Below are 24,392 nucleotides of genomic sequence, written 5' to 3'. Positions count from 1 at the left end.
TATTATGGGCTTGATATAAAAAATCTCAAACTTAAGGCCATGGCTAGGATAGTTACTTTTAAAATGTATTTCACAACAATTTATAAAATACATGCTATCAAAAGTACTTAGCAATGTATTTCAATACTTTAAAATACTTTGAAATGCTTAAGCTATGTAACACAAGTGAATGGAATACTGTGCTGTTTCATGCTGCAAGCTATACTTCAATTCCAAACCAAACACACCAAACATGTTACTTCTTGTATTTATATAGCACATTTGTTGTGTATGGCCATACACAATCATGAGTGGGGTCTCACCACACCACCAACAGTGTGTATCATCCACTTGAATGATGCAATGCCAGCCACAGGACAACAGCGCCAGAGCGCTCACCACACACCAGCTATAGGTGGAGTGGAGGGACAGTGATAGAGCCAATTCTGTGGATGGGGTTGATTGGTAGGTCATGATGGGTTAGGGCCGATGGAGGGAATTTGGCCAGGACACCAGGGTTACACCTCTACTCTTTATGAGAAGTGTCATGGGATTTTTAATGACCACAGAGAGTCAAGACCTCGGTTTACCCTCTCATCCGAAAGACGGCACCCACTGACAGTATAGTGTCCCCTTCACTATACTGGGGCATTAGGCTCTTGTCAGGAGTTGTGTGCCCCCTGCTGGCCTCACTAACACCACCTCCAACAGCAAGCTAGTTTTCCCATGTGGTCTCCCATCCAGGTACTGACCAGGCTCAGGCCGGCTTAGCTTCAGTGAGTAACCGGTCTTGTGAAATGGCTGTGGCTACATTATTAATTATATTAAAAAGTAGCCAAGACAATTGGTGCAGTTCTCCAAGCTATACAGTTGATTTTACTCATTGAATGGACCAAATTTTGTGACGAGTGCTCACTTCCCTGATAATTATCTCTATGTACAAGAGTCAAATTTTACAGGAAAGCAATCAGTATAAATAAATAAAAGCTGAGTCAACATTGACAGCCAAAGCAACATTGATCACAATTAATGCTGTGACAGTTCAATATCATTGAACAAGCACAGTTCACTACAATGCCCAGATCATCCGGTTAGTGAATCATTTCACACTGGCTTTGGGTAAACATAATCAATGATTAATTTATGGTTAATTCAAAAGAATCATCTGTTCTCGATGAATCAGACGATGAACTTGCATACATAAATAGTAACCCCGCTTGCTTTTTGAGCTTTGTCGAGTGAGTTCTATAAAGCCTATGATTGGCCATTGGGTTCACATGCCCAACAGAAAGGGCTGTGATTGGCTGTAACGGTCAGTGGTGTTCACAGAGCAGAGACACAGACAACTGATCCATAATGGACACAGTGGAGAAAACTCAGGTCAAAGATCCACAGTGTGTGTGTGTGAGAGAGAAAAGCAGAGATGGAGCTTTTTAGTTTTTATTTCCTCCCTACCTGCCGAGTCCTACTGTACTTCAGGGTCAGACTGAAAGACTGTACCAGCAAACTCACAAGCAGTGATTTTTCTATACTTTCTGCTTTTTAAGTAATTTTAGTGAGTCACGTCCCTCGTCATAGTAAGCTACCACAACATAGTGTATATGATATAAATTATGTCCGTACATTATAAGTGGTTATGCTCTATTACTGAACTCATATCAAATCGTCCACATTCCGGCACATCAAAGAAACAATTCATTTTGACAACCTTAGTTGATGATGAGCACTACTACACGTTGCTTCAGACCACACACAGTTAACTGAATAGAAATGACTTTAAAATTTAAATTTATCAATCAGATAATCTAAAATATTATTCAAAATCAATTGGAACTAGCTTATCATCTATATAAATTGTAACCATAACGTAATTAATACGGTTACAAATAATTTGTATGTGTGTGTTTGTGTGTGTGTGTGTGTGTGTGTGTGTGTGTACAGACTTTACATGTATTTTACTACTCCTCCAGGTAGAGTATATATAATATGTGGTAATGTGGTAAAATGAATCATTCAGAACTAATTTCCTTAATGGAAAACACAATATAGGATTATAAAAGTACTAATAAACTTGCCCACAAGTCTGAGGCCAATATACAATTTCAGTTGTTTTCCCACTTATATTCTTCCTCTTGGCTAAAGCTCTCACCAACTGGTGCCATTTGACATCAATGAAAAGTCTGGCTTTTGAAATGAACAACTTCCATACATCTTCACAGTAACTTCCACAATAAAGCAGCCTTTCCAAAGCAGTGAACTAAGTGTTGGAATGAACTCACCTTTGCTCTCTTTGCCAGGCGATACTATTAAAATGCACGTCACATCCCTAATTACCTGTCATTCTGAGAAGATGAGACCAACCAGGTTAAACTCCACTTCTATATGTTTAATTCATCATAGCACATATTGGTTTTCCTCTTTCCAAGAGGCTTTTGTTCAAGAAAAGAAAAATAGTGTCCTATAGCACACACAAGAGCGCAGCAGGTGATGCATGTGTGAGAGAACATAGTATTTTAGCACTCCCCAGGATCCAGTATTAAGTAAACTAATGACCCAACAACACAGTCAGGCCTTGGTAATACATCATGATGCCTAAACGAATTGCCCTGTCCCACAGCAACGGGACATCAATAGATTCCTTGTAAAACACAGCAGTGGTGTGCGGAAACCTTCATAATGGGAAAACGTGCTTAAACATGTAAGTGGGTCATTGCAGAAAGAATCAATAACACTTCTTTTTGTTGAAGTCCCCATGAAATCCAAATTGACCCCATTTACTTTTGCGATATACATAGCAGGTCAATGAGAACGCTCAGCAAGAATAATAAAAAAAAAAATGCAGGTATAATTTTCACATAAAATACATCTGTCCAAACTAATGAATTACAATTTGCAAATGCGCTGAATCAAATGTATATTTCTGTAGGTTGTGCTTATTTTATTTTTAAGAAATATCCCTGGTGATTGACTTAGTGGTATATCAGGGTATAGCCCTGAAGGCAAATTCAATTTATTATACTAAGAAATGATTAGGCTCCTTTACCTATGTCATCACAACAGAGAAAATCTAAATAATTTTTTTTAAATTTGGGATATTGTAATGTTAAAAAACTCATAAAAAGTGAGTTTCGGAACAAAATTATATATATTTGGCTTAATTATATAGAGAATTACTCTATTTGGAGTGACTTTGTGTCTAATAATTCTGCAGATCAAGGTAAATATTGCATTGTACACTACAGGTCATAAATTCTGGAATCATTCTTTTAAAATAGTTCTAAAGTCTCTTTTGCTCACCAAACTTGCATGCACTGATCCAAAGTACAACAAATAATAAATAAAATAGATAACGTTGGAAACAGCATATTATATTTTTTCAGCTTTCTCTGATGAATAGAAAATATAATTTCTTGTGGCATTATCATGTTTTGTGACCCGTCTATAACATCACTTTTGATTAATTTAAAGCGTCCTTTAAACATCTTTGTATGGTGTTGAATGCACAATTCTCTGTTCTCTTCATAACAACATGTATAGCCTACTCATGCTGCAAGCTCATAATAAAAATGTGAACTGAAAACTAAAGTTATTGAATGTTTTGTTATTATTTAATGCCCCGTTTCCATTGAGTGGTATAGTACAATATAGTACGGGTCGGTATGGGTCACCTTTATCGGGCTTGCTTTTGTAATGCCAAATGAGTACCAAAGGTGAGCGTGGTGTACGACAAAAAGTTTCCGTTGACGTCATTCTCTTTTAAGGAAATAAAAAGCTAGTAAAGCTGTAGAGGTCGTTCACATATTATATGAAAAGCACTTACATTCACTTACAGAAATTAATGAAAAAGTACACACAGCAAACCTTTAGTCCTTATTTGGGTTCAAAAACAACACACAACATATAACCCACAGTAACCTGTCATCTGTATCTTCAATCTTCACCAGCACATTTAACCTCTTGTTAGAAAATAATTCTTTCATTCCCGAGTTCATAATAGTCCAAAAGGTGATGATAATATTTAAACATGGCAGTTTGTTCATGTTTGCTGAAAAAACCATTTGTTCCTTTGTTTTTTCTGGCTTCTCCTTTGCCTCTCTGCCTCTCTGTTGTCAGTTTCTGAAAGGATCGGATGTCAGAAGCAATGCAATTATCACGCGCACGTTGTCATTATCATCAGCTCAAAAAGTTCGTTATTTATAGACACGCGGCGAGCTCTCTGGAGAAAGTTAAACCGCTCACACTTTTGAAGGTGTTGTAAACAACTATGGTGTACAACGTAAATTCTGCTATTCTAAATTCTAGCTTTGTGGCTGTTCATCAAGACAACGATAAGGTTTGTTTAAGCTCAGGTCGACCAGGGCTCATTCTTATATGTATATATTATTACAGTGTAATGTCTCAGCTGTGCATTTAAAAATGATGCTTTCTTTGTTTTCATTCTCCTGCTTGTTTACGAGCTAGTGATGTATCTCTGTACACCAATAGCATTTAGCTGCATGTCTTGCTCCGCTTTTTGGTACTTTTTTGTTGTACTAGGTACTCTTTCGAAATGGTACCCAAAAAGTGGTATGGTACGATTCACTTTTTGGTAGCTTTTGACAGTGGAAACTGCGTATTGTACCGTAACGTGCCACAAAGTGGAAACGGGACATAAAATATATGAAACAAAAAGTAGTACAGGTAATATTAGATTGACATTTTTACAAACCTGTCCATCACAATGAGAAAGTCTAACGCAACCACTGGAATACAAAATACTTATCTTGCTGTGAATAAGCATTTATAGTAAATGATTCATAAATTCATGTTAGGTTGGGAATGTTTCATGTTGATTTACTGCATTTACTATAATATTACCCCATTTTAACTAAATTATAAGAATTTTGTTTTTAAATTAAAAGAGGTGCTTAAGATATTGTATAGATGTAGTCTGTTTAAAAGATATATGTGAAGGGATTTTTCACCTAAACTGCAAAGACAGCTGTTTATTATAGAGTGTGAGATTCACATGTATAGCTGATGGAGAGTTCAGAGGTGTTTGTGAGACTGCTGCTGCCTCTAAGGCAGATGGGTTTTGGGGTTGAGGGATGACAGATGAATTGTGCCAACATCCTGTGCTGAAAGTTAGAAAGGCGTTCTGCCTGCCCCAGTTATGCCATAACCAAAAACAATACGATGTGCTTTGGGTAGCAGATACAGCTCAGCTGGGTAACTACAGGCGTGTATCTGATGAGAGTGTCGAAAGCCCCGACTCAAACAAAAACCTTTCCTGCTCTCAAATGAGTTCTTTGACATTAGTGTGCACTATGGGTGGTAGATTGTGCTAGTTTTGATAAGATAATGTAAGCCACGTAATTCTAGCACAATCATGGCACTATTGTAGCTCTTGTGCCTGTCCCCTTGGAGATGTCCTTGACGATAGCTTTCAACCATTAGAAGTGCATACTTCCACTGGGCTAATTTGTTTTTACACAAAATAAAGGCAAAAACTCAATGAAGCCACTTTTTATTTATTTATAAAATATTCTTTATATTTAAATGTTGAACTCTATGTGGCTTTGGGCTATAACAGGGGTGGCCAACCCTGTTTCTGGAGAGCCACCTTCCTGCAGATTTCAGCTGCAACCCATATCAAACATACCTGCCTGTAATTTTCATGTGGTGTTCAGATTAATTAGTTCAGGTGTGTTTGATATGGGTAGCAACTGAAATCTGCAGGAAGGTGGCTCTCCAGGAACAGGGCTGGCCACCCCTGGGCTATAGGCTTAACTGAAGATTATTTCGCTGAGCATTTTGTCAGGAAAAGCCAGCATGTTCTTTCATATTGGACAGCATTTACTACACTGAGCCATAGCACGCTGACAAGCTATGCAAAAATCTGTTTCAAAACCGAAATTAATCTAACAATAATGACACCAACAAAGTCCTAAGAAAATGACAGCTGTTGTGTAGCTTCTCTATTTTGTAGGTGTGTGTGAAGCATTGCAATTCTTTCTCTGACGATTTTCAATCTATTCTCAAAAACTCAGAATCTATCAGGAATAAATCAATTACAAAAAAATACATTAAATTTGTAACAACTAATGTTTCATTAAAAAAAAAATAAAATAAAAAAATAAAAAAAATAAAATATATATATATATATATATATATATATATACATACATATATACATATATATATATATATACATATATATATATATATATATATATATATATATATATATATATATATATATATACATATATATATACATATATATATATATATATACATATATATATATATATATATATATATATATATATATATATATATATATATATTTATGTGTGTGTGTGTGTGTGTGTGTGTGTGTGTGTGTGTGTGTGTGTGTGTGTGTGTGTGTGTGTGTGTGTGTGTGTGTGTATCACTTCTGTATAGCATTTTTGCTTAATGTCATTTCTGGTAAAAAAAACACCACCACCAAAATCTTCAATGAAAAAAATCTTACTCAATTGATCACAATTAATCAATCACAGTTGTAGATTAATTGATTTACAAAACAATGGATAGCAGGAGCTCTAATATGCAGTACCTATATATTGTGTGTCCAGACTATTTTTGGACAAACGACCTAGAGAATCTTGTCAAATTGCTTATGTGACACCTAAAAATACAGAAATTTTCTCTCTAGGCACATGTCCAGAACTAAACAGTGATTAAAAGCGTGTGAGTGTGCTTTGTTTGTATGTATGTCATGTAAAGTAGTGCATTCTCCATGGTAAATCGAAATTATATTTGCAAATAACAAACAGAAATGCATAAACCACCAACAATTTTGCAAGGAACATGAGGAGTATTAAAAATTTTAATTATTTCAACTTGTTTATGAAAAATTAATTCTTAGAAAAATTATTAGAATCTTGCACACACCTGATTTGATAACATTGGAGAGTTAGACCGAAGTGTTGGACAACACTGGAATACATAATACAGAATATTACCCATACGAATATGATCTGAAAATTGGAGATGAATGACTTCCGGTCTGCTGCTTGTCATGAGTACCCATTTCAGGCAGAATCGGGCACAATTTGCAGATGTGACTGCAACTGCATCTGATGTGCACACCGAGACCAACATTATTTTACATTCTTTCTTCAAAACCACAAGCATGGCAAAGTTGTACAATATGTGTTATGCCCACTCCATTTGAATCCCATCCAAATAAATGAAATTTGGTATGCAAAAGCGCTGTTCTAGCTCTGTATCCGGTCCACGTTTTTAATTTTAATCTCGTTTGCGCACTTGTATATCAGTATATACAATATGTATGTGCACCCCTGAATTTATTGCATTGCCCACTGTAAATAGCTTTGAAATAGAATAACTTGCACAGATGTCCCTTTTAACCAAGCATTTCTGTTGGTCAGCACAGCAAATCTGCATTGCCAACTGAAAAAATAAATGCATAAAAATGTATTTTGCTGAGTAACTGTAACCACCCTGACTGCTAAGCTAATGCTACACTGCTACCAACACGAGTTCAGGTATATAGTTCAGAATATTAAAGCAGAGTAAACAATAAGTGTGAGAACAACTAAGAGCTCTGGTTTTTAACCTCTCTGGCTTTAATAGTCAATACTGAATTTTGTTGTTGTTCGAGACTGTGCAGAAGACCCTGCAGGGACAAATGTGGCAGCGTGAGAGTTCCCTGCCTGGTTGAAGCATCCACCGTTCTCCTTCAAGCCCACGCTCTGCCACTTTGGATATGTCATGACCAATAAGGATGAAAAATTGGACCGTTCGCACCAATCCAGCACTAAGATCACGGTCTCAGTCCCTTCGTACTTGCCCAGAGGTGCAGAGCCCCTTGCGCTCAAAACAAAATGGCATTTTAACAAGGTCTGAATCAAACACAATGCCTTCCCAAATGACTACTCAGCGTCCTTTACCAAGCCAGCAGAACAAAAGATGCTTAGTTTAGCAAAAGTACTTTGTACTTACTAATCTCATCCAGAGCCTTTACCTACAGTAGTTAGCTTATGCAGTGATAAATAATTATTTGCGCAAGTAAACGTTTTAATGGGTGCAAGAGCGGGTTTTTAATTCTTTTGATCTTCTCAGTCTGATCTTACAGAGTCTCACCGTGTCCTTGCTGAGTGTGTGGGCATTTCCACCTATTCAAATCCGAACTTTGAAGGACAACTTATTGTGTGCTGAAATTCATTGGAAAGTACAGAGCTCACAACAGGCTTTTTATTTATTCTTCATCAACACAAAGAGTTTACGGTTTTAACCTTTTTTATGCTGAAGGGTAAAATGCAGCTTAATGTTGATCTCCCCCTCCCCTGGAGGACTTTTAATATTTTCTCAACGGCTTGACTATCCATATTTCAATAAGACGCGTTTGTGTCTTTTCCATCCAGAGAGCCAAATCAATATCGCATTAGTCAAACTCTTTAACCCATGAAGGGGAAACGGATAGCCGAGTCTGGCACCTCCCACATGAGAGCAAACAAGCTGCCTAGAAATTGGGTTGCAGCCTCTGCATTTGACATATTGAATGACAATGACAGATTGACAGAGGCAGAGCACACTGTTTTTATATTATGCGGCGCAGGTATCGATTCTCTCAGTGACTCGAAATGAGATATTTGAAACAAGTAGGAGCTCTTGGTGTGTCCTCTGCTAAAAAGACTAGTCACCAGGATGTGTTTAGAGAACGAGGCTTCACTGTAGGCATGGGACGATAACCGTTTTCAAGGTATACTGCAGTTTGAAAAAGTCAAGATTTTAAAACCGTCAATTTTCTGCTACACCATTCCTAAGGTTTGAGTAAGATTTTTTATTTACTTTTTACATTTTTTTAGGACAGCAGTATCCAGCAAAAAAGATCTCCAAAGAAGCCGTTTTAAATTGTAAAAATATACAGTGTTTTTGAAACAAATGAAGACAGCAGAAGTCAATAATTCAATAGAATTATTTAGCCTGACATGTTTACTGCTTCAAAATATTTTAAATGTTTATCAAATTAAAATATATTGTCTACAAATGGGAAAATTGTTTTGTTTTTTACCTAGACATTTAAAAAGATAATATTTTATATTTCAATACCATGATATTGTGATATTTTTATCCAAGGTCATCATACCGTCAAAGTCTTATACCGGCCCAAGCCTACGTGACTGTACCATAACCACCAAGAATACCTCATGCAAATATGTTCTGCCATTCAAGAGAATGGCTAGCCTTGACCTCCAGATTTTACATAATAAATGTGAAACTGTGAAGTAGGATTGCACAATATATATTGTTTCAGCAAAAGTCTGGAATAATATAACATGACCTACACTAATAATGTGAAGGATTTGTGAAAGGTCTGTGAATTTCAAATGAATTTAAACCGTTTGGGTGTAACAAATTACAAAGTTTACAATTTTAACAAAGGTTAATTGTGTTTAACTGTTATCCACCAACAAAGCTGTCTATTTCATTTATATCTTTATCTATTGTTGTCATTGTGCTTTTATTTATTTTGTGTATTTTATGCAGATGAACTCACCTATATAATCGTAAATGAAAGTACATTTTTTATTTCAAACTTTCAAATAGAGAGTTTATGGTTTGTTTGCTTATTTAATCATTTATATTTCTGCATTTAAAATAAAACACTAATAAGTAACTGTAAAGGCTTATAAATATATAAATAAAAATGAATTAAACTGAATTAATTCAAATGTATTGGTCAAATCGTAGATGGAAAAGATGCATCTGCAGTATTTTACTGATGAGAAGACGGGTTGAGTTGGAAAGGTCATTCCACCAGCATTTAACAGTCAAGGTAAAAGTCTGTACAAATCATTAAAATATGGCCAAGAGTTTAGCTCTTAAGTGGCTATTTACTATGCTTTGAATGTTTTATATTTTGTTACAAATATACATTGTCACCCTGCAACTGTATTGCAGCATCTGAAATGTCCCATACACTAATTTTAACTGTCCAAAATGGGCAAAAAATGTTGTTTTTACTCTCTGATAGTCAAAACATTTTAAAAAATGTGTGTATGTGTAATGATGACTTCAAATAGCCAGGAAAAAAACTGCTGTGTTCAAGGCAGAAGTAAAGAGTTTTGCATTCTATTACACTGAGGTGACTTTATTGAGTTTTATGGAATTTTCGAGTGCACATATGTGGACATCATTTTCCTCTAAACGTACATCATATCAAAAGATGATACTTAGGTTTTATTCTAATTAGCTTCCAATAAGCCCAAATAGCAAAGAGCTTAAGGGCTTAATAAAAATACAAAAAAAAATAAAAACAGCTAAGGCCTTAAGAGGCTAATGGAAGTACTGTATTTTAACTGGTTTGCCAACTGGTTATGGCAAAAGACAGTTTGTCAGAATTTTGAAGGTATCCCTAAAGATCCTACGCTGCTAATTTGCCTCTTCACACACAAACACACAAAAAGAACAGACGCCCATACAGTAGTTTGATGATTTTGTCGTGTTTGGTTCTCCAGAACTGCTTGTTGGAATTAAAGTGGGAGATATTCTCCAAACAGATGTTACAAGTTTGTCTTTTTGGCTAAACATTGGTGACAATGGACATTTATCAAATTGACTAAACTTCTTTTTCCTGCTGGCAGTGAAAGGATCTTCAAATAGTCTATTATTTTTGTCATACAGATAGAAGTGAGACACTTTTCAAAACTATAGAGAGTCTTTTTATTTGTCGCTACTCATAATTGAAACAAAACCACTTGCTTTTAAAGAATATAGGAACAAATGGTTTGCACTGTCATCTCAGTCTGCAATATATTCATGTAGAAATGCATCACCAATAAAAGGTTTGGATCTTAAAACAAAGTCTACATGCAGTACTGATTTCCTATGTGTTTTGCTAATAGATAATTTAGGAGATTGATGCACTGTTGCTGTAAAAGTTTTGAGATGTTCATAAACGAATAATGAACTGCTTGCATACCGACCTGTCGTAGACCCCTGAACATGGTGCGACATAAAACAACCTACAGTATATGTCATATGGCCCCATGGGCAGTGCTTAACCATTCAAAGAAGCCCTAAACCTTTAGAGTTCAGTCTAAGGTCTAACTGCATTAGACTATGTTAAATCTTCCAGCAAGCAATGTCTTTCATATACGCTAAGATGCAAGTCTTCATCATATGACATCAGACCAGAATGAGAGTTTCAGTTTCACGATAAGCCATATTTTTGGATCACAGATAAGACAGAGAAGAGAAGTGGTTCAAGAAGCAAGCCTTAAGGAAAGTCATTAGCATGTTAAACTTTATGTACTGGACAAAGGATCTACCTAAGCAGTAAGGATCCAACCACAAGTGGCAGTTCCTGAAATGCACCTTGTAATGAGGGTTGAGAAGATCTGGTGTCAAAAGCAGCAGATAGATCCATTTGAATGCATACAGCTTTGGAAAAGAATTAAGATCTGTAATTTATAGTAATGCGTTACTACTGATGACATTTCCTTCTTTTTTCAGAACTATGAACGGACGAAATGCTAAAAAAAATGTCTATTTGAGCTTTGAATGATGCTTTTTATTGAGGATATTTTATTGTATGTTGTCTTAAACCATAACACTTGGTTAGAAAGCTGTAAAAATTCATTATAGTCTTACGTTTACTTTTTAGCAGGATGTGTTTGAGTGATTGTATGCTGTCTGTGTTGGGCTGTTCCTGTACACAAACGTTTGCGTTGTACTTTGGCATGCGGAATGTATTTGTGTGAATTAGCAGTGTGTGTGGCATGTCTAGTGTGTATGGTTTGTTTAGATGCTGTGTGTTTGCACGCATGTGTGCGCTTGCTATGGTTGGCTGGGTGCAGGTGATAAAGGCTGAGTGGACAGATAGGGGATGAAAGCCGTGCAGGTGTTTGGCTATGAATGGACAGGGAACCTCTCCAGCCCCCTGGCATTTCTAATGAAACCAAACGGATGCATGCGTGTCTGAGTGTGTGTGTACGTCTGGTCTTTGAAGCCACAGGACAAAGACTAACCTTTAACTCAAGGTAGCTTGCTGCTGAAGCTGGCCTCAGACTCTTTCTCTCACTGAAGTCACAGGGAGCAGCGTTCTTCTGATCTGAAAGCGAAATAGCAGAGGTCAATAAACACTAATAGAAAATATTATTCCACTTATAGATAAAGAAAGTCCCGGCTGTTACATTTAATACAAAAAACAAAAAGTTAGTTAACAGGGTTATCATTGCCAGGAGAAATCAGAATGACTTAAACAGCCAGCTACAATTTAATTGAGATTTAAATGTTAACAAAAAGTTTTAAGACTTAGTTAAATTGTTTTGACACAACATGACTTAGGACCGCCTTAAACTATTCAACATAATGTGCAGAAACAGCCATGAGGAAACCAAAAGGTGTTCTTGTGGCGCAATCAATAGACTCAAATGCAAGCATTAAGAAATAACCCATAAAGCCAGTGTCATTTCCTCCTGTTGATTTTCCAATCAGCTGGGTAATCTCACTCTCTCAGTGGGGAAGACGAGTTTGGTATTGACAGGTTGGTTTCACAGCTGACAGCCTGTATGTTCATTTGCGGGCTAATGCAAATGCGTAGAATCAGAATGAAGAGCAGTCTGAGATCTTCGCACCACAGGTGTTCTCTGTCACTTATGCATAAACTAACAACGTTGCCCACAGAGCAGGTCAACAAGCATGTGGAGTAAAACCTTCAAGAAAAGTCCTGGAAAAGGTCTCCCAAAGATTGCATCAGGTCATTATTTACTAACTTTATTCAATCCAATGCTGATGAAGCAGTGGGAGATGAATGTTATGCATACAGTAGAGAGAATAGCCAAACTATTGTCATTCTTTGCAAGAACTGCTTACACATACCAAAACACCTTGTCTAATATTTAGCACAGTTATATTATGCGATGACAGATTAAAAGACTCTGATTGTAAAACTTTATATTTTGCCACTATCTTTAAAACTTCAAGGTTTTACCCATTTATTAGCAAGACATTTTAAAGAGTCCCCAGTGTGCATTTCAAAAGGTCATATTTTGATTTTTGGGGGTCTCCAACAACAGGCTGATTTGCATGCAAGGTCAAAAAACACTTTCACTGTCTTATAATATGCATTTAATTTTACCTTATTATCACAACAGCTCCTATATGATTTGTTTAGCGCTTTATTTGTTCCTAAACCTCTCCTTTGCATGAGGTTAATCTGCGATGATTGGTTCGATGACCCTGTCTGTTGTGATTGGTAGACTGCGTTTAGAGCGAGGAGTAGTCAGAGCACAGATTGTGTGTGAGCCTAATGCAGGAATGGATTAAAGCAATGCAGTTGAACACCAGCATATTACTCAATGCTTAACCACAACCCCAAGTAATAACACCGACAAACATTCAGTATTTATTCACACAGTGGCAAAAGTTACTATTTTGTTACAAAACTATTTTGAAAATTCACCGCATCATGCATGTGATGAACAGACATATTCCCCACAGTCGCATGTTTGGCCATCTCTCAGTGGTAGTAATCTTTGCATCATGATCAATCCTATGATCCCTCGCACTCTGCTAGTGTCTGAAGGGAAATCTGGTAGTAATCTGGATCTGGTATAGTTCATATTTGGAGTTGTTTTAAGTTGACATCCACAAGAACAGGCTAAAAACACGGATAAACTAATTATTTTATTTTATATGCCATTTAAACTAATTATTTTAAAAATCTATATTTTTAAACAAGGTGCATTTTCAAATGTAACCATCAGCTGGATGGTTTCATTCACTCAGAGCTATGTTTCTGTGAACCCATAGGGACTTTTTAATCTTCTAAATTTAATAAACTTTAGCCCATAAACTTGACTTTTTTTCTGAGAGGCTATTTCAAGTTTGAAAGCAGAGATTTTACTTGCATTTAATATGCTCTTTATGTACTGTACATAAAATCACTTTTTTTGAATGTAATTTGATGTGAACACCAAAATGTCTTTAACCCATATATTAGGGAAATGGACATATTCAGACACATAAATTGAAACTCTTTTTTTTTGCAGTTATAAAATGTAATTTGTGCTGTGGAGTTTACCCAGAAAGTAATTTTCTCTTATGGTATATGTAAAAATTATTTTACTTTGGAGTCACATAACTTGGCAACCTAATAATCTGACAAAACAATTTGTTTATGATTCATTTGCAGCAGATCTTTAGTGACAAGAAAATTATGATTAAAAAAATATTATAGTGAATAATAGATAAAAAAAGAGCAATGAAGAATACATTTGGGTTTAATAGATGCCATTCCATAGGAAAATTAGCATTAATACTGCACTTATAGACATTATCATGGTTTTTTTTTGTGCTTTAAGTTGTGTACAGTAGTTCTTTGCACTTCTGAGAGCAACCATAACAATGACCAAATGTTCATTGTTTGATGAACTTTCCTTAAACCAACACGTACCTTCATAATTATCCAGAAAGAAAATAGAAAACATCTCAGTAGAAAATCTTTTCTAAGAGCACTTGTTTGGCAACAGCTATTTGAATGCTAGGACGAATTGTGCTATTAAGCAGGCAGCATGTGGTCGCCAAGCCGAGCAGATTGTTGAGGTGTATTTAAAGTAATCAAAAGGACAAGCTCACACAGACTAGATCATTTTGTCTTTCTTTAATGCGAAAATGAAAAAGTGATTTGTCTTTGTCAGAGCCCAGTTATTGATAACATGGCGAGCACAAAGCAGCAATAGCTATGAGAAAGAAAAAGCCATGGAGGGAGGCAGAACAAAACCAGTTTCTCATCCATATCCTCGCTCTCCTCTGAGGCTCTTTATCCAGGCTTTGATGCACAGATTAAAAGCTATTACTTTAGACTGGCAGGTGCAGGAAAGCAATGCAAGGATAGACAATCACATATGGAAAAACGGAAACCAAAGCCTTTTTATCAGTCAAATAAAGAATAGCTAGTTGGTACAGGGACAAAACAGCCAAGGTCTACTGTATTATTTCCATTGTATCAAAATAAACAGGGGAATTCATGAAGAATCAAGTGCACCCGCTATTAATGTTTATTTACATACACACACTGTCTGCATTGTTTAAGTGATGATTTACTAAAGAAATAATAAAAATCAAGTAACAGCAAAAAAAGAATGGCCACAAAATCAATCCATCAGGTGTTTTTTCAGAACTAGGTTGTGACAGATGCAGCACGATTAGCATGATTTGGCATATTCTACAGAAGCTCTACAGAATAACTGCTGCATGATTCACTTGATTCAGACCAAAAACAACAATGCATGTTTACCATTTAAATAAATTGTTATAATAAATACACTACTATTCAAAAGTGGGTAAAATTAACTTTAAAAATGCCTTTAGTTTGTTTTGTTTGTTTCTTATGCTCACCAAAACATTTATTTAACCACAACATCAAATTATAATATAATATAATTATATTATTGTATATATTTATATATAATTGATTTCTATTTTCATATTTTTCAAAATTCATATGTACAAATTTAAATTTAAGCACAAAAAACGTTTTTATCAACTGATAAGAAACTCATTTGTAAAAGAATATCAGATTTTTTAGAAAACAGAAGACAAGTAAAGCCAAAGGCACAGAGTGTCTCCATGGTCTGTCTAAAAGCCTGTGCTGTCCAGCTTTATTCCATCTTCGCCCTAATATTCGACAGATCACTGAAAGTTTGCAAAGTCCCTGTCTGCTTCAAACATCCCACCATCATCCCTGTACCCAAGAAACCATAAATCACAGGACTAAACGACCACACACCAGTTGCTTTAACATCTGTGGTCATACAGTCATTTGAAAAACTGATGCCGCTACACCTGATGGACATTACTGGACCCCTAACAGACCTGCTTCAATTTACATACGGAGCAAACAGGTCAGTGAATGATACAGTCAACATGGGACTGTACTGCATCCTAAAACATCTGGGCAAAGCAGAGACCTATGCAAGAATCTTTCTTGTGGACTCAGCTCAGTGTTCAACACCATCATCCCAGCACTCCTCCAGACCAAACTGAGCCAGCTGTCTGTGCCCACTTCCATCTGTCAGTGGATCATTAGCTTCCTGACAGACAGACAGACTTCAAACTTTACATCTAACACCCACACCACAAGCACCGGTGCCACAAGGGGATGTATCCTTTGCCCAGGTGCTCTTCTGTCAGTACACCAACAAATGCAATGCAGAAAACCCCTCTTTCAAGGTCTTGAAGTCTGCAGATGACACCACAGTCATTGGGCTCATCCAGGATATTAAGAAGCTGGCTGTCTAGTACAGTCTTTACAACCTGGAGCTGAACAAGTTGAAAACAGTGGAGTTGGTTGTGGACTTCAGGAGAAACCTTCCTGCTCTCTCCTCACTCACCATCATAGGCAGCACTTTGGCAGCAGTGGTGTCATTTAGGTTCTGGAACACCACCATCTCCCAGGACACTCACATCGAGTCCATTGTGAAAAAGGCCTAACAAAGGCTCTACTTCCTTCGCCAGCTGAGGAAATTCAAACTTGCCACAGAAGCTTCTGACAAAGTTTTATTCTGCCGTCATTGAGTCAGTTCAGTGTTCTTCAATTACTGCCTGGTTCAGATTAGCCACCAATCAAACATAAGCAGGCTGCTGCGGAGTGTCAGGGCAGTGGAGAGGATTATTGGTGTGCAACTGTCCAACTTCCAAGACTTGTACATCTCCAGAATGAGAAAACAGGCAGGTAACATCATTCAAGACTCCTCTCACCCAGGCCATGAACTTTTCACACTTCTTTACTCAGGCAGAAGGGACACAGATCTTTATGCCCTAAAACTCCTTATGCAGCAAATACAGCATCAGTTCATTTTGGGAATGGCAGATAGAAGTTCTACACAGTGGCCAGCAGGACTTTAAACTATTCTACTTGCAGAATTATGGCTGGTGAAGGAAAAAAGTTCCTGACTCGCTCCTCCAAAACAACCCCAAATTGGCTCAACACTACTTAAATCTGGTGACTGTGGGAAATGTTAAACTGCACTTTCTTGTTCATCAAAACCCTCTGTAACCAGTCTTGCTGTGTGTATTGGTGCATTATCATACTGATAAAGGGCACTACCTTGAGAAAACAATGTTTGAACCATTGGCTGCAAATGGTCCTCCAGAATATATATATATAAAGGAGTTTAGATGCAAAAATCTCTAAAAGCCATTTGATATTTTCTTCTAAAATTAGCATTTTCCCCAGACTCCTGTATTTTGGCTCAGCCATTTTACTTTGATAGTGACAAATAAGTTCTTTTCATTTCTTTTAAAGTGAAATAACTGAACATAAACAGAGTAGGCTGAGAAAAATGTTTATTTTACGGGAACATTTCAAATGGCATTTAAAGGTTTTTGCATCTGAACTCTTCATATATCAATACACAAACAAAAAGTGTTTGTGAATGTCGTTGCTGTTGACCCACAGTTTGCGGTGTGCTTTTGGTATCACTTGTCCCGGTTGGCTGGCTGTGGTCGTGTTCCAGCTTTGAGTCCATTAGAGTTGCTTTGAAACTACTTATGTGGGGTCTGAACCACTGCCAGAACGAACAGCTGCTTCGGCGTGTAAATCATCCTGTATAATGCAGAGGCTGTAAGCATGAGAAAGCCCAGTCTCCCTGCCCACCAATCAATGAAGCGCCAGCAATCTGACAGCTCCTACAGACATGCTCTCGAAACAAACGACACGAGCGCCACAATAACGCTCCCCAATGCCCGTTTGTCTGCTGTCTACCTCACCAGTTAATTACTTTCAGCTGCTTTTTTATGTCTGTGGCTGTGAAAAGATGACTTGTCATTCAACATCCCTGTCTGATACAGTTTCCTTTCATGACTCTTCATCCCTCATTCTGTTTCATTCCTTCAGTTCAGCTCTACTTCATTGTTTCGCTTTTGGAAGCAGCCGCATCCTTGTTAATGTATTTTTGCAGCTGAAAATGGGTCGTACTAAAATCAGAAAGAAATGGCAATGTTAAATTTGGCAACATTTGGCCTAATATGGTAGTTTTATTCAGCATTCTGTTTCATTTTAGATGTTTAAATTCTGTTAGATGTAGTCCAGCTCAGCTACATCATTTAGTGATCTTTAAAGATTCATTTTTTTCAGCTCTTTTTTTATATTGACTCATTTTACTCCCCACAATCTGCAGTGTTGAAAATGCATGTTGATATCATGTGCATATTTTTGTTTTTACTAAAAACATATTATATTGGAATATAAACTTTTTTTGTTTTTCAAAACTTATATTAACAGAATATCAGGCCCTACTTGGCATTAGGTTTCTTTTTTTTTTTAAAGTAATCTAAGCACATTTAGACACATTTGTCACATCCTTTCATTCATTTATTTAGTAAATAAAATGTTTTATTTTGTTTTTACCTCCATTAATATAATATAGGGATTTTAAATGGCATTTTCAGGTGATAATGTTTAGTCTATTGACCTTATTCTTCAATGCAGAAATTCCGATTTAGTTCCCTATGGCAGAAACGAATAGAAATAATAAACATCAGAAAATGGTCAAACTACTTGCTCTACAAACAAATGTTTGCATAACTATATAGACTAAGCAGAATAATATAATAAGAAAATGTCAGTTTGCAACATCAAGCAGCATAACAAGCTGTTTTTAAGTTGTTCTGAGTTGTTCGCCTTGCTTACACATTGCTTAAACATGCATGATGTACACCAATACACAAATATCTTTACAAATAAAAAAGAATTAAATGAATAAAATCTTACAAAAAATATTATTTTAGATGGTCTGTTAAACTGTTTTCTTTCAAGAAAATTTTTCCACTTTCAAAGTCCGCCATGTAAATAGCAAAAGCGCTTTGGCACGACGTAACTGACTCTTAAAGGGAATGTGAGATAAAGCTCTGATTGGTTTATTCTCAAAACACACCCATAACATTAAGAGATTAAACTCAACCCTGTTAGACCATGTGCACGGTGCAAAGCGTATTTTTTCCTCCTTAAAATAGCAAAAGTGGATTCGGACATGCTCTTAATGCTTTTGGGCCCTGTGCTTTGAACCTTACGCCTACATCATTAAAATAGAGCCCTGGCTGTTTTGTTTTTTTCTCCCCTGGAGAATCCTCAGTTTATAGCAATCAATGATTGGCTCCTGTACTAATATGCGGGGCTTCATTTGCCATTTTCTCTATTCAAAACTACATGAATAAGACTTCTTGTGTATTATATAGGCTTGATTGAACCAACAGACTGTAGAAATCAATTTTGACCAAATGTGTAGTTACTGCACCTTGCCATGGTAGGGTTGTATGACATACAGTCATCTTTTTTTAAAAGTCAGAGCAAATGAATCTGAAAATACTGGTTAAAGTAAATAAAATACATTTATTTTTGTCATACAGATATTGATAATGTGCAACCATAATAAAAACAAAATGTTGTGTTTTCTGTAAAAAGCAGTAACTGAACTATTATTTTTAAGAGTGCACATTGATCATAGTCAAAGCAACATTCACATACCTTGTTCTTCTTCAGTCATCTATACTAACCACACGTTTAGCATTTCTCATTACATGCCTGTGCACAACATTCCTTGAAAGGTCAATGACTGTAAAATAACTAAAGCCCATGTTGAATCACATCAGTCTACAAGCAGTCAGAACGCATTTCCGTACTATCATGAGGCCAGCCAGTCCAACCGCTGCAGATGGCACTGTGATAAATTTCATATCCATGTATTTCACCATTGAGGAAAGGGGATTAAACTCAATCCGTGTCTTTTAATTGGTTTCAAACCTGGATATGTAAAAACAAGCACAAGACATGGAGACAACAACTCAATGGCCTTTGATTAAAAGCTGTGTAGGAGCAGTAGTGTGTATGACAGCAGAGATATTGCGATTGTAATGCAGTCTGAGCTTTGAGCAGCAGAGCTCTCTGACTCATGTGACTTGCTACTGCCAATTGTGACAGGGCATCCATTTGATGATTATCCAGGAAGACACCCAAGACCCAGTTATGTCTACTGGTGTGCATGTAGGCCCATGCAGCACACAGACACATCCTAAACTATTTCCAAAGATAGCGAACCCAAAACGAGAGCAGGAATTGTGTTTTATTTTTTGAAGCTTTTGTAATGTTATAGTCAAAGGTGTCATCTAGAATGGTCGCACCACTTTTAGCCTGGGCCAATTTTGTCCCCACCACTCTGCAAAATGGCTCACTTCAGAAATGTGTCTGAAAAAAGAAAAAGCACATACAATTGTGCAGCAGGAGTTTCACTGCATCTGTGTTCTATTGAGTAGAGATTTGGTGCCAGAATTTATTTTTAATGTTTTATGCTGTCATCAGTGGCGGAAAGCGACAGCAGCAATGTTCTCTCTGCACACTCCAGTTATCGATTTTTCACGGCTCGCTATCCATTCTAGTGAAACCACTCAAACAAAATGCAAACAAATGTTTCTGTTGTTTCAGATCTGCTGACATACAGTCAAAATAAATAAAGCTATGCGGGATAAGAACCCTGCATTACCACTACAAGTGCTAGAGCCAACAAGTTTTGTAACTATCCAACAAATTATCAATAAAATAAAGGAACTACCAGTCAATAATACAAAAAAAAAAGAATAAAAACTTATGAAAACCATTGTCATCAATAACAACATTGACATATTTTATCTAGTGTTTAATTTAAATAATTTAATAAATGTATTGTGTCAAATATGTAACTAATTTAAATAAATTAAAATCAACAATAATGTACCTAACGTTTAAATAAAATTTTAAATAATTTATAATTATGCTGCACTACTTAAAATGAAAAATGCTTTACAACTACAATACTAATACTTCAACTAGTTCTACTACTAATAATAGTAATAATATCATAGTATTGATAATTGGAGAACAAAAAATATGCAATAATAATAATAATAGTAGTAATATAATTATAATAATAATGTGTGTGTGAATGTGTATGGGTGTTTATTATTATTAATATTATTAAAAGTATTAGTATTAGTAGTAGTAGAAGTAGTAGTAGCAATAGAAGTAGTAGTAGAAGTAATAGTAGTAATAGTGATTGTAGAATCAGTAGTAGTAATAGTAGAAGTAGTAGTAGTGGTAGAAGTAGAAGAAGTAGCAATAGTAGTAGTAGTTGTTGTAGTAGTATAAGAAGTAGAAGCAGCAGTTTTAGTAGTAGTAGTAGTAGAAGTAGAAGCAGTAGTTGTAGTAGTAGTAGTAGTAGTAATAGTAGTAGTAGCAGCAGTAGTAGTAGCAACAACTACAAATCAAAAAAGATTGTAAATTATTGTTTCATCAAACCAGTTCTTAATGACTAATTATGATTGAACAATATATAAATGCAATGTACTTCTGAAAAATCTTTGTAAATGCTTTTTTCTTCTAATCTAATCTTAATCTTGTTTCAGCTTTAAATTGTAATGAATGTATTAATTTATAGAAACAAGCACATATTCTCAATTAAAAACTGAACTCTCAGTAATCTCAGAATAAATAAAGGAAATGAATAAAACATTAGTTTTAAACCTAATTAACATTTATAAATAAAGCCATCTCCCCTTTTGACATTGCAATCTTCATGTCAGTGCAAATAACAGCAGCCTATAGTTTTATTAATAATGAAATATTCAAACCTAAAAAGGGTAATTTGCCTCAGAATTTGCACTCATTAGGCAAAATCACATCATAAAATGCTGAAATGCAGCCAGCGATATTTGCTAAAAGAAACCGATCATTATGTTTAGAAATGGCTTGGGCAGCTTTCACCCTGAGTGAAGCAGAGCAGGTTGTCAGAGGGATGATGAGGGTGTGATTGTCAGACAAGCATTGAGCTCCAGCTCTGGCACGTCATGCTGCAATCACTGTGGAATAGCTGGCTAACAGCCTCCGAACTGATTGGGAGCCATCCCTCGCAGACCTCTAACGCCTGTGTCCAAAGCATAAGACCTTGGCTGGAGAAACACCAGAGCTGAACACAATACACTTCACAAACACTGAACCCTTAATCACAGATGCAATTTAAATGTATCCAAGTCAATATTGTGAAAAATTCAGACAAACTTCTTTATAGTTATGCTGTCAAAAATATCGATATATTGATAAATAACAATATATCGATACTGAAGTATTTAAAATAATACAATCACACCTTTGGTTTTTATCCACACTGGCTTTACTCTCTCATACTCTTTCTTCTTACCAACAGGAAGATTAATAATTAAAAATAGTATTAAGATTTTAACGCTAACAATAACACTTGTTTTAATCAGAAAATAAATATTATTTATTGCTTTTTGGACTGCAGACGTACCTGATATAAACATTATATGGTTTAGTTGCAAATTTAGTTCCCCATGGTATCGAAAATGGTGTAGAATATTAATATTTTTTCAAGCTATCTTATCGAAGTAAAAAAATCCTGTATCAGTATTGAAAATAGTATTGAATATCGATATTTTTAAGCTATCGTAACGAAGTTGGAAATTCTAGTATTGTAACAACACTTTTTTTTATATAAAAGATACGTTTATATGTTTATTTGCAGTTAACATGCCTACTTTATTTTATGTTTTTTGTACATATACGTGCTTGACTAATCTGATTTGTCTGTTAAAGCGCTATTACAAAAATGGTTTAACAGCCCCAGGTCAGATTTTCCATCATAAAATAAGTGGTTATTAAATCTGAAAACGATAACTTAATTGTATGTATTTATTTATGGTAATTTTTAGATTTGTTACTTTCGATTATTTTCAGTTTTACATTTTTATTTAGCTTTTAATTTATTGCGAAATTGTTTTATTATTTTAGTTAACGAGAATGTTTTTTTGACCAATAGTTTTAGTCTTCGTTTACTAAAATAACCTTGTGGCGTTGTGTGCATCACTCTCGATGACTTGAGAAGGGCACAGCGTGACAGCCGGTAATAAATGAATCTGTGCCTTATCTTCTTTTCTTCTTTCTTCTCTCGATGTCGACCAACATTCATCTCCAGCTATTTGATATTCTGATACAGGACGACAAAAACGGCTCATTTGAGCGAATGTGTCACTCCACCCTGCTGATTTCCACTGAGTTGCTCTCATTCGCAGATTCGAGTTTCTCTTCAGCCAACAAAAAGCCTTTCCATCTCTCCCCGCTGCCACTCCCCTGAGACAAGGTTTTCTGGCTTCAGAAGAATGCCATTCACAAGTCATACGCTGTGCTCGCAGTGGCCTTTCATTTCAAACGGAGTGCGTGTGTGTGTGTGTGTGTGTGAACGTCAGGGCCACAGTGCAATATAAATCGACTGAGGGGAGCCTAGTGAGTGGTTTGATGGAGGAATGGATGACAAATAAGAACAGTGAGATGCCTTTTATTGTCGCCAGTTGAGTCTATCCATTTCTCTTCTTTTTCTATGACTTTTTAAATCTGTTTTCTCCTCAAGGCCACCCCCCACCCATCCTTCTTTGACATGCCGCTGTGCAAGAATCATAAGTCTGTAGGAAAGACACGCCGCACCCAGTTAAGAAGCGATTTCAGCCGCGTGCCTGGATTACTTATCCCGACGTGACACATTTGCCATCCTCTGCCCCTCTTCTGTAATGACAGCTCCAAGGGTGAGTAATTATGAACTCAAACGTTTGTGTTAAATCGCGAGCGTGCCACAGCTTTGGAATCCTTTCCATGTTTTTGGCTAATAAGGCAGGATTGTCTTTGGCAATCAACTCAAATATCCCCTGCCGTGTAAGTAGACAAACATCCCCTTTCAAGTATACTGCACATTGCAGTTGCATTGATCTTTAAATTTGGTCTACAACTTTAAGTTTAGTGACTTTCAATGAGGAATAAAGTCTCGAATTTCAATTTCTTTATTCTATCAGCAAGTTTTCTGCAGGTTTTTCGACTTACTCCCTTTATTAATCTGGGGTCGCCACAGTGAAATGAACCACCAACTTATCCATCATATGTTTTAAGCAGCTGATGCCCTTCCAGCTGCAACCCATCACTGGAAAACATCCATACACTCTCATTCTCACACACACACACACTCATACACTTTGGTTAATTTTAGCATACCCAATTCACCTATTCTGCATGTCTTTGGACTTGTGAGGGAAACCGGAGCACCAGGAGAAAACCCACGCGAACATGGGGAGAACATGCAAGCTCCACACAGATATAAAATGACCAATAAAAATAGACCAATATACAGTAAGTATAATGTCTAGGGAACACATAAAACTTCTATTTAAAAAACAAAAAAGTAAAAATACAGAGAGAAATCTCATGTTTCTTCTTCCTTTCTTTCTTTTTAATGTATGTTAATGCTTCAATACTTCTGACTCAACCATTTGAGTGTGGACATAATCTTTACCTTCTGATCAAACCCATTTTACAACCCCAA

General features: G+C 36.2%; 1 protein-coding gene across 9 annotated transcripts in view; it reads right to left on the bottom strand.

The window, feature by feature from the left end:
- Positions 1-24,392, bottom strand: part of syt1a (synaptotagmin Ia) — a 325,194-nt gene that overhangs the window by 130,711 nt on the left and 170,091 nt on the right. For all 9 annotated transcript variants that reach the window (XM_073945928.1, XM_073945929.1, XM_073945927.1 and 6 more), the window contains one exon: positions 12,003-12,085. The gene's annotated coding sequence lies outside the window, so the exon portion shown is untranslated. The remainder of the gene's footprint in view (positions 1-12,002; positions 12,086-24,392) is intronic.

Source organism: Danio rerio, chromosome 4, assembly GCF_049306965.1.
Source record: "Danio rerio strain Tuebingen ecotype United States chromosome 4, GRCz12tu, whole genome shotgun sequence".
Classification (NCBI taxonomy): Eukaryota; Metazoa; Chordata; class Actinopteri; order Cypriniformes; family Danionidae; genus Danio; species Danio rerio.
The sequence above is the reverse complement of the archived record's forward strand: the minus strand, read 5'-3'. Positions and strand labels throughout refer to the sequence as shown.